The following is a 12,340-nucleotide window of genomic DNA, read 5'->3' on the forward strand; positions in this document are numbered from 1 at the left end:
TATTTATTCCTTCTTATCGATAAAGAGTAGTATTACCCATACGAAGAAGGTTGCGGTATAGAAATGGATTCTAGTAACGATGAGGTCTAGAATGAGATCCCAGATTCGATTTTCGATATCGAGGGAGTTTCAAAGGTGATTGTGTATAAGCTCGAGGAAGAGCATGGGTCCATAGAATGATGGACGGAATAGAAATATTTAGGCATGGGAAATACGATGCTATAATACTTGATGCTGATATAAATACGTTTATGTTTTGTTCTCCTATGACAAACCTCTATAATTCAGAGGTAGGTTCCAAGCCAGATATTTTGTGGCAGTATATATATTTTTTTATATATACAATTCTCTTCAGTTCGTTCTTTTATCTTCTTTTCATTTCATGTAATCTGAGAAGAACAACCCTTCCAGAAGGGGAGGTATTGCCGAATGACTATCTATCTGTGTGATAGAAGCCTAGTAGGATACCATCTATTGTTTAATTGCTTGTCAAGTACTAAAGGTTGGCCACCTTCTGTACTAACTATGCAATATAACAAGTGTTCATGATCATAGTGATCTCTCAACAAATTCCTTTACTTCTATTTGATTGATCAAATTTTGGAAAATAGAAACAACTGAAAAAGGAGTAATAAAGTGGTGGTAGTATGCGGAATGGAAACACATTCGTGATACTAAGGTTGTCGTGGTTATTAAAAGGTTATAGAACGCTAGCGAGCAAAAGTATAACCCGTATAATATTAGGAACGGAAGGTAGTAGCGATTACGAACTGGAAAAGAATGGGTATTGAGAAGCAAGAGTTCTAATGATTAGAAGCTATGATGAGAGTCTGTGCAATAGACTTGAAAGAATTTGGAATGATCACTTAACGCGGATTTAGTTATATCACGACAATAGATCATATGTCATTATCGAGGTGTCACCTTATGAGATCCTTGAGGGAAGATAATGTCGATCTCCCTTATGTTAGGATGAAGTTATAGAGCGCAAGATGCTCGGACCCGCAGTAGTCCAAAGGACCAAGGATATAATAGATCTAATCAGAGGACGGCTGGTAGTAGCCCAAGATGGACATAAGAAGTATGTTGATTTGACACGAAAGAACAAAGAATAGGAAGTAGGGGACCTAGTGTTGTTAAAGGTATCCCCTTGGAAACCCTTGGAAAGGATTGATGAGGTTCGGAAAGAAAGGAAAGCTAAGTCTACAATTTGTTGGACCCTTGGATATATTAAGACGTTTGGGAAGTTAGCATATGAGCTAGCCCTACCCCCGAACCTGTAGCAAGTTCATAACGTGTTCCACGTATCAATGTTAAGGAAGTGTAATTCGGATGCCAGACAAATAGGGGCATATGAGCGCATAGACATGCAACCAGACGTAACCTATATGAAGCAACCAGGAAGGGTATAGAGTAAAAAGGAACGAGTGCTTAGGAGAAGGGTTATCAAACTAGTAAGAGTTTGATGGTAGAACCACAATGTGGGAAAATTTACTCGAGAGTTAGAAAGTGCAATGCTAAGAGAGTATCCCTATTCATTTTCTATCTGATTCCGGGACGGAATCCTTTTAAGGAGGGGATACTGTAATAACCCCAATTTTTGGGAAATTTTTGAAACCCTTATGAATAGTGTTTTTGCTGAATGAGAAAACTTTTCATGCCACACTATGTAGGGGTTCTGATATGGATATTCTGAGATTTTATTAGTACTTTATATGGGATATAAGTGTATGTAAAGATCGTCAGAATCCAAATCCGAACACTTTGATTTTTCCCGGAAATACACTAGATACGGAAAGATTTGAGAAAAAGGTAACAAGATAAAAAGGATTTAAATTAAAGGATTATAGGAGAGGATCATAAAAGGAATATAATATATTGAGAAAGGTTAAGGGAACCTAAGTAATAAGATCCCGGGTATGATCCCTCAAACGATAAACGAAAACGAAAGTTAAGCGAACCGTATAACAGATCGGCGGTCATTAGGCAAACGATTAGGAAGTTAATCAAGGGGATTAGTGGGGATGATGTCATCCAACCAATAGAAAGAGGACAAGGAGGGGAGGATGACATCATGAGGATGACACAAGCATGACATGGGAAGGAAGGAGATGTGGTGGCTTTTTAACCACACAAAATCAAGGGCAACTAGGTAATTTACTAAAACAAACACAAAAATCAAACCAACCAAGCCAAGCAAATCATTTTTCATCAAAATCAAAAAGAAACCAAGGCATTGTTCTTCATGCTCTCGGCCAAAACAGAACCAGAACACTAAAACTGCTGTATCTCCTTCATTTCTCACTCAAATATTGTGTTCTATAGCTCATTGTAAAGGTATTGAGATGGCCTACAACTCTTGTTCACAAGTCTCGTCCAAATAATCATGGTAAGACCCTCATTTTTACAGTTCTTTAAATCGGACTTTTAGAAACTTCAAAGCCTAACTTTGTGTTCTTGATTTCTTTGGAAAGATCAAGCTTGTAGGAGGCTCCCTAAGGCTTCCTAGCAACTTAACACCTCCCAAGGAAGGTATAAACTTCAAACCCTAGCCTTTACTTTATTTGTTAGTAAGTTTAATGGTTGGTGTTGTGAAATGAGAAGCATGGATTGTGATTATTAGTAGTTTGGTTTGATTTGGAAGTGTTTTGGTAATTGAAGCTTGATTATAGTTCATAGGTCTTGATTGTGGTTGTTTGAGTTGAAAACCTTGGAGATTATGGACTGATGTGGTATGGTTTAGGTGAAGTTTTGTTGTATTGATGGTTATGAGTTGGTTGGTGGTTAATTGGAGTAGTTTAAACATTGGTAATCACGTAAACATAGCCGTTGTAACGTCCGATTTTCTTTGGACTGTTTTTGTGCATAACATTAGGACCCGATAACCCCCTGCTAGATTATGACCACTGCCATGTTTAGATATCTCATGTTACGAGCTTCGTTTTGATATGTAGTTCGTTCGATTCCGATGCACGGTTTAGGAGAAACGACCGTTTCAAGTAACGGCGTTTCGCGAACGAAACTTTTCCCCTCGCCTTACTTTGAAACATAGGTTAAAGACCAAAAAGGGTTAATTAATGTATGAAAAATTTATGGTAAGTGTGTTAGGCAGTTGGTAAGACACTCGCGAAGGAATCGCCTTAAAACTCGTAAAGGTTAAATTATTAAAAATGGTGGAGCCGAGGGTACTCGAGTGACTTAAGAGAATCAGTAAGCGCAAAACAAGCGTTAGAGTCTAAGTTAGTTAAAGTATAGATTTACAAGTGACTTTGGTTTAATTCCAACTTACTTGTTGTTTATAGGTTACCAGACTCGTCCCGAGCCATTCGTAACCCCCAGTCGCTCAGGCAAGTTTTCTACCCGTTATACTGTTGTGGTGATGTATATGTGTATATGCATGATCTTGCGATAAATGCATATTTGTTATTAGCAAATTCTTGCGATATATTGTAGCATGTGATATGGTATATATGCATGCCTGATTTATATTCTTGGTTTATATATCTGTTGGTTCAAATGCTTATAGTTGCATAATACCTATGCTAGAGATAAACGGTATTTGAGTTTACCCTTAGTATAGGGGATAAAAGGTGAACATGTTTCTAAACCGGGAGGCGAGGCTCCCGAGTATAATATATATTTATATATATATTGATATAGTTTTTAAAACTATTAATCGAATAAGGTTTATTTGATAACTTTATTTTATTTAATGAATATTATTACGAATATTCATTCGAGGACTTATGACTCCTTTTATTTTATTATTTGAATATTATTTGAATATTCATTCGAGGGCTTATGACTCTTTTATATTATTTATTGAATAATATTTGAATATTCATTCGAGGGCTTATGACTCTTTTATATTATTTATTGAATAATATTTGAATATTCATTCGAGGGCTTATGACTCAGTTTATATTATTTATTGAATAATATTTGAATATTCATTCGAGGGCTTATGACTCAGTTTATATTATTTAATGAATATTATTTGAATATTCATTTGAGGATCTATGACTCCGATTATTTGCTGAGATATATTCTTTATTTTATTAAAGAATAATGTTTCGATAATCAAACTTATTTTCGATTATTCAAATAAAGATAGTACTTTCATATAAGTATATCTTTGGTTATTTAATACTCATTTCAAGTATAAGTCTTACAACTTCTACTTCAATTATTTGTATAAAGATTATTCTTTATGGGAATATTATTTAAATAATAATATTCAGACATTTTCTAAATATTCTGGGGACTGATTTACTTCATTAAATCAGCTTCACTCCAAACATTCTTAAAAATGTTTTGCGAGTCTTCAAAATGATTTTTAAAAGTTAGAGCGGATCCCAAAACTCATTTTTTTAAGATCCTTCTTTCGAAGGGGATTTAAATACTCGCTCAAAACCTGAGGGATCCGGCTCTGTGGTGTGTTTTATATTCGCAACGAGGTTGCTGTTTTGATAAATGAATTGATTACTTACCCAACACTCGGGAAGTAAAATTCTTGGAACAAGTTAATCCATTAACAGGCATCGCCTGGGAAATATCGGTGAGTTCTCCTTTCCAAATAGATACGACTTCTTGGTGGAGCCGTATCAACAAGTTTCTACTTGGGGAAAGTGGGGACGAGCTTTACGTTTCAGAGTCATGGATTTCATCTGAACTAGGAGTTGCGTAAGTGGCCGAGTAGCGTCGGCCCAGCCTTATTATATTGGCCCAAATGGCCTGGAAGTTCCGCTAAGGCGGTCCATTCCTTAGGAGTTCAGTGTTCGGTTGACAAGTAAATCCGACAGGTTCTCCTCTACATGTAGAAAATGGTGGGGTTGTACTACTACGACTGATCATCGTAAGTGGTCTTCCTGGCGCGGCAAACTCCCGTAATGAGTTCATCATCCAATTGGATAATTTCTGCAACACTACCCAGAGCACTTCGATAGAAAGGCTACGGTTGGGCGATTGTTGAGTGTTGGCAGGGTCAAGTTTTCAAAATGATGTTTACATCAAATGAAGTATCTCGTAACTTCATTTTATTTTGATAATATTTTAAAGATTTAATCTATTCAAATCTTTTCTTATAGTCTCATCTATGTGATGAACTTTTGAAGCTAATTATAACTTGAACGGTGGTAGTTCAAGTAGTATTTGGGAAAGATATAAGTATATTGGGGTATCTTGTAACTTCATCTTTTAAACTTATATCTAATTAATAATTGTCTTATGAATGACAAAGATTTTCAGAAAAACGTTGAGACAAGGTTAGATATATGAGATCACCTTGCAACGATATTTTTTTTATACAGTTATACACTGGGACTTTGTGTATATTATGCATGGAAGAGGACTTCCAATATTTTGAAAAGTATATATGTATATATATATACTGAATATTTTGCGACTTCATCGCATTAAGATATCAACTTGGTTCATTTCTTTTGACCAAGACTTTCATGAGTACTAAGAGAAGGCTCATATATTGTTAATCATTATACATATTATTTTGGTGGGCTTGCTGCTCACCCTTGCTTTCTTCTTTCATCACACAACAACAGATAGAAAAGGTGAACAGAACCAAGCTCCCGATTCGCAAGCGATTAGGAGACGTTCCGCAGTTTTCTAGAAGCATTGATGCCGCCGTAGCTGAGGTAGGAACTACCAATAGGCTAGGCTTTCAACTTTTGATGTACCAGATTTATTTATATTTATGAATTGTAATAATGGCAAAGAAATGTAAATTTATTCAGAAAACCTTTTAAGGTGTATTGGCAGATAATTGTGGAATAAAATGACTTGTGGTTATTTTTGGATGTTCATCTCTGAGACTATAACGTGTGGTGTGTGTGTTTATTATGGGGTCACAGTACAGAGTAGTTGAGTAATTATTAAGATTGGGTGTTATTAAGGGAAATGGAACTCGTGACAACCCGGATCCCCGACCCCGGATCTGGGGGTGTTACATGGTCCATATAAAGAAAGCTATCCAATTCTAAAGCATTTCAATATGATAAACAAGAGAGTTCAATAAACCGGATCATAATCAATAACAATAAAACATATGTATAAGAGCATAATAAAAATTCATGGTTACCGAAAGGGTATGCCAAAGTACATAAAAGAAGTGGCCTCCAGCTGGTAGGATAATCGGGTATTAGATGAATAGTGTTTTTTACAAAGTTTTAGTGCTTCGATATCACAAGGTATGGTTAAGTATAAAAGTTTCTGTATATATAAACAATTTTGTTCCAGTGTTTGGTATATGATGGATATATATTTGTGGAGTAGTATCGTATTTGTGTGGTTTAATATTTTGGTAAATCCACAAGAAATGGTTCACAAAGAATAAGGCTTACGGCTCAAAGATCAAATGATGTGGCTCAGGTTCAAGGCTGGAGGATTCAAAGTATTTCCAATATAAAACAGAGCTATTTTGAATATTAACAATAGGTCACAAGAGAATTTAGAAATATTTACAATAAATCTCGAGAAAGGTTTAGAAGTACTTGCCTTATCATAATCGATTTCAACTTCACTTGTACTTGTCTAATGACCCCTTTCAACAATCACTCGTCGGCTTCTTCTATACCTCGCTTCTATCCTCTGATCACTTGCTGTATTTTCTACATGTAAATTCTATTTTCTGATCACCTGCTTCTCTTTCTTACGCCTTGCTTACTCTGCTAGGCATCATAAGTATCTATTAATATTTAACTCATACCATTCTATTCGACATACACTTCCATCTACCCTTTGTTTCACCCAAATCCGATTAACGGATCGAAAGTTATGCTATAAACAAGTAATCACCGAATATATAGACCGATAGTCAACCAACAAGTCACATATAACACATAACACGTCACATAATCAATGATATATCATTTATAAAGAAGTCTCGGGTTATAAACAGGCTTTCAAGTATTTAAAATGATTTTTAAAACATTTTTCAGAATTAAAACGGGTCGTTGGATCAATTTCTAAGTAATAAACAAGGTTCGGTTGGCCAATTCTGGCTTCGAAACAATTTTATAATAATTATCGAGCCTTGAAAATAATTTAAAATACTATTTTAAAGCTCGAAACTATTTTTCGGAATTTTTAAATCATTTTTAAATAATTAAATCTAATTAAATAATTAATTAAAATTAATTAATAATTGATTAAATCAATTTATCAATTAATGTTCAAATTAATTGACTAATTAATCAATTAAAAATTAACTGAAATTAATTAAATAATTAATTCAGATTTATTTTTGAATAAAAAATAATTTTTGGAATTAAAATAATGATTTTTGAAATTAAAATAATCATTTTCGGATTTTTCTGAAATTAAAAACAATTTTAAAAATAATTTATAAAAAGAAATCCGAAATTTGAAGGAATTCAAAACAGGAATTCAGAATTTTTAAAGTTCTGGAAACTTCAGGTACTAACTTGCAAAAATGCCAAAAACACTTCTGATTTAGGGAATTTTTGGATCAAAACCGGGTCAAACCGGGTCAGAAATCCGGGTCACCAAGAACAGAAACGGGCCCTTCATGAACCCAGATTCCGGTGACCGGAATACGGCTCTGGTAAGCCCCGATTCAGGCGAAAACAGGATGGTTTAATACGATTCAAGTGAGGTTTTCATTCTAAATCACTTCAGGAGTTCAAATCACTTAACAATTGGACCAAACGACATCTGGAAATAAAAATCCGGCCAAAACTTCAAGAACACCGGCGAAAACTTCAAATCATAACTCACTCCTCTACAGGCCTCGTCGATTCACAAAACTTATATGGATCGATTGCAAATTGCATAAGGAACACAACCCACCCCTTTAGAACATCTAGTAATTCCGAAATAAGAAACCCCCAAATCGAATTGAAAACATTCAAAGTAATATAAACCCTAATTTCTAAATTCCGAGAATCAAACCCAAAATTAAGCATGTTATTGAACTCCAAATTTGAAGTATAATATACCAAAATGATCAGGAAAACAAGCTCTACAACATAAAATCATCAAATCATTCAAACAACCATCCGTACAAAAATTCATAGTTTAAATACAAAGAAATTCGAATATAAATAATTAAATATAAAATCACCTGATGTTTCTGGGTTGAAATTGATGGAAGATTTGGATTCTAGATTTCAGTAGCTTCGTTTTGAGTATATGTACGCCAAAATCGGATATCGATAACGCCTCCGAATTTGTATTTGATTATGAAGAACATAATATAATTACAGTATTTTCTCTGTAAAAATTCTGTAAATACTGTTTGCAAATGATTTCCGGTACAAAATAAAATACGGTAAAGGCTATTTATAATTACGGGAAATTAGTATCCCGTTGGATCATTCCGGATATAAAACGGTACGTTTATTTATAAAAACTGATCCAAACGGTATCGGTTTTCGGGATAATTATCCAAATCAGTACAATTTGTACTGCGGTCTTGGTCTCAGCGCCTGGTTACACGTATTACGAAGTGATAATTGGGATAGTTTAATAAAAAGCTCATGTTTATCGAAAATACGGGTTTTATTGATTTACCGAAACGAATATTGTATCGAAAATGTTGCGCCGGGACCCGCGCAGGACAAACCGTACGCCGGATCGAAAAAGTCGAAACACGGAAAATGCTCGGAATATTGCAATTAGGTTAGGAAGGAGTTCTCAGAAGAGTTTCGGGTTCCAAAAACGTAACATCGGCTGACGTCGGTTGGTTCCCGTTTTTATAAAATAGGTTTTAAATATCCGGAAAAAGATTTTATAAATTTCATATGATCCTTATAAATCCATAAATCAACATAAAAATAATTAGGTAGATATGACAATTATCTATATTTTATTTTGAACATATAAAAATTAAAATACTCAATTGATATCATTTTTAAACATCCAAACACATTTAACACTTAACAAATAATTCACAAAATAGATACTGAACATGCATAATAATTATTTATTAGCAAAAATAATTACACGATATATCCCGGATATTACAATTTCTTTGCCTCCAAGTGTGGCCATGAAATCTGTGTCTTTGCCCCAACAGATTCCTTCCAAGGCCACCAAACCTAAAGTTTCAAAACCAAAGTCAAAGAAAGCCACCTCTGTTGTTTCTCAAAAGATAACAGTTGTAACAACTATCATAAACCCTGAGGGGAGTGAACAGGGTGTTAGTGTTGAGGGGAGGGGTGAACATCAAGCAAACCCCTAGGATAAGGTAGGAGAGGTGAGTTGTACCCTAGCTAGCCAAGCCACAGTTTCTCAAAAGACTGTGGTGGTTGAAAAGGATTCAAGATCATCCCTAGTTGCATCCTCCCAAAAGGGTGCAACTATTGAAAATAGTCCCCATCCAGGGACACAGAACAAAAGAGGGAGGGACACTGAAGCCACACACTCACCTGTGAAAGCCTTCACAAGAAGAAAGAGGGTCAAAACCCTAATTTCCACACAGGGTGCACAAACTGCACAGATACACCCACCTGTATCTATGCCTTCTCAAATTCAGCTTGATGTGACTCCAATAAATATGGAGTCACAGCCTCATTCTCTCAACATTGACATACATCAATCACCAAATTCTCCATCACCATCTCTGGATGTGGACATGATATTCCCATCAATTCCTGATTCTCCCTCTTTACAACTCAGGGAGGAGCCCCACTCAGCTACTGGTGATCATCATCTTTTAGATGATTTGTTGGATCATCCGCTAATTCTTTCAGACCTAGTTGAAGAATCTGTGTCACTAAGTTAAAATCAATCCACACAGATTCAACAGTTATGTCACTTTCAATTTCTACTTCTTTTCCTTCTTTAACGGATATCCCTCATCCGTTGACAAGTGGTTGTTCTTCAACGGATAAGCTTAACAGCAGTTATCCGTTGATACCATCAGTTTCAACTTCAACGGCTATTCCTTATCCGTTGATGGTCTCTACACAAACAACTGAATTAACTCCAATTGTAGAAGATATGGTTACTGTACAATCACTTCTAGGACTGAGGGAAGGGAGTGAAAATTTGAGTGAGAGGTTGGGTTGCTCCCAGGTAAAAGGAGAGCTTGAGAATATAAAAATGCATGCTATTTCTTCCAGCATGGCAAAAGAAAGTGAGAGGAGTACCACCTTAGTAGGTGAAGGTGAGGGTGTGAGGAGTGTGAGCCAGGGGGATCCCCTGATGCAAGAATATAGAGAAATTGAGAGAAAAGCAGGTACAGAAGGTATAAGGGTGGATCCAGTCATTGCTAGTGAGTCAATGATTGTGGATGATGCTGAAAAGGAAAGACAATTTTAGCAACATTACAAAGTTGTAATTGATAACATTTCCTTGGATGCTGACACTTTTACTCATCCTGTGTCAGCCTATCAGTTGTTGGCTACTCAGGGCAATGAGGAGGCAGAAAAGTCTTTAAATCTAGTACATACTTCAGAATCTCTTCAAAGGGATATAGCTACTGTCAATAGAATGCCTTTTACAGCTGGTGAGCCATCTGAGGAATTTGGAGTAAATTCTAATGATGATGACTCTGTTTCATTTGATGGAAGCATGAACTTAGGGGGAGATGAAGGCCCTAGTTCTATTCCAGATTTACCTAAATGGGCATTGACAAAGGAGTCTACACCAGGACAATTCAATGTCTCCTTAGTCAAACAAGTCATGTCCATCCAAAAGGCCATTCAGAACACCTCACATGCTGGTACCAAGGCTATTCTTCAAGCCCACTTGGATTCTCTCCATCTTCTGAAGCTACAACAACTGAGACAGAATCTAAGTGTGGATGAACTCAAACAAGAAATAGCTGACTTGAAGTCCTACAATTCTGAGAAGCTGGACTCAATCATGCCCTTTGGTACCATGCAGGAACTATTACTGAGACTGAGAAAAGAATCAGATGCTGATAAGAAGATGGCCAAGATGGAAGAAAGAGTTCAAGTTAGTGAAAACTCTTTGATCACCATTCTTTAAAATCAACAGTCTCAGACTACTCTTCTAATACAGCTGGCTAAAGCACAGGGCTTAACCCATCTCCTTGATGATAACAAAAAGGGGGAGAATAAAGGGGAAGGTGAAGGGGAGCCATCTACACAAATTCAAATATCCAAAGTGCTAGTTCCTGCCATCACTACTTCTCCAGCACTTCCACTCAAAGGAAATCTTGATGGAATTGACCTAATCCAGCTAACATCAGCTGAGATTGAAGTGAAAGAGCAATGGAAGAAAATTGATGGAAGGATACACCAAGTGTTTGGCTCTACAACTACAAAATCTTTATCTGTGAAACATAACACAAAAGTTGAGCCAATCATTATGGAGCAAAAGCCAGTAAGGAGGAATAAGGTTGGAGAAACTTCTTCAAGAAACTTAAAATCCATGATACTCAAGCCAACCACCAGATTCAACAAGGACTCTACAAAAAACCCTCTAAATTTTGCTCAACTAAAAGAAGTGGATTTTCCTGTTCCAAAGCCTGATGAAGACAAAGTTTTGGGTGGTAACATCATAAAGTATAAAGAGACCAAGGATTCAGTGGAAAGAATGAATATGGCTATTATCTATAGAGAGGGAAAGAGAATATGTGTAATTCAAGGACATCCCAAATTTTCCATAGCCAAGAAGGAAGAGATCATGAGGTTAAAGGAAGAAGCTAAAAAGTTGGAAGCTGACAAAAGAGCACATGCAAAGGCTGAAAAACAGCTAAAGTCAAACCAACTTGAAGAAGAGAAGGAAAGGATTGAAGACAAGAGTGAAGACAAGACTGAAAACATAAATGGGGACTTTGGGAATCTATTTTGTGAAAGTGTGGAGGAAAGAAGTGAGGAAAGAAAAGAATGGCGGAAGGGGAACAGAAGAAAGGCCAAGGCACAAAGGAAGAGTGAAGATAACACTGAGGCAACCCAATCAAAATCTAAACCACTACCTTCTATTCCTGAACCTGTTATTGTTGACCCCAATATAAATATCCATGGTGAACCAATCATCCCTAAAGAGGAACCTATTGATTGGAACACCATCAAATTGCCTACCTTCTTGACTACTCCTCCACCACCAAAGAAACTGAAAAGAAAATCCAAATCCACACCTCCCCCAACCTCAATGAAATTCACTCAAAAACATAAACCTAAGCCCAAGCCACAAACCTCAAAGGATGATTATGTTCACATTTGTGACATAAAAGAATGCACAGACATTGAACTCTACCTGGATGAGCTGGAGGAAGTGAGGGGAATAGATGCATATAGACAGCTACCAGAAAGGCTAGTGTTCAAGTATAAAGGAAGTAATGAAAGGACTTGGCCACTTTATAGAATTATAAATGAGGGATATTCTACCTTGA

This window comes from Apium graveolens, chromosome 6 (assembly GCF_009905375.1).
Source record: "Apium graveolens cultivar Ventura chromosome 6, ASM990537v1, whole genome shotgun sequence".
Lineage (NCBI taxonomy): Eukaryota > Viridiplantae > Streptophyta > Magnoliopsida > Apiales > Apiaceae > Apium > Apium graveolens.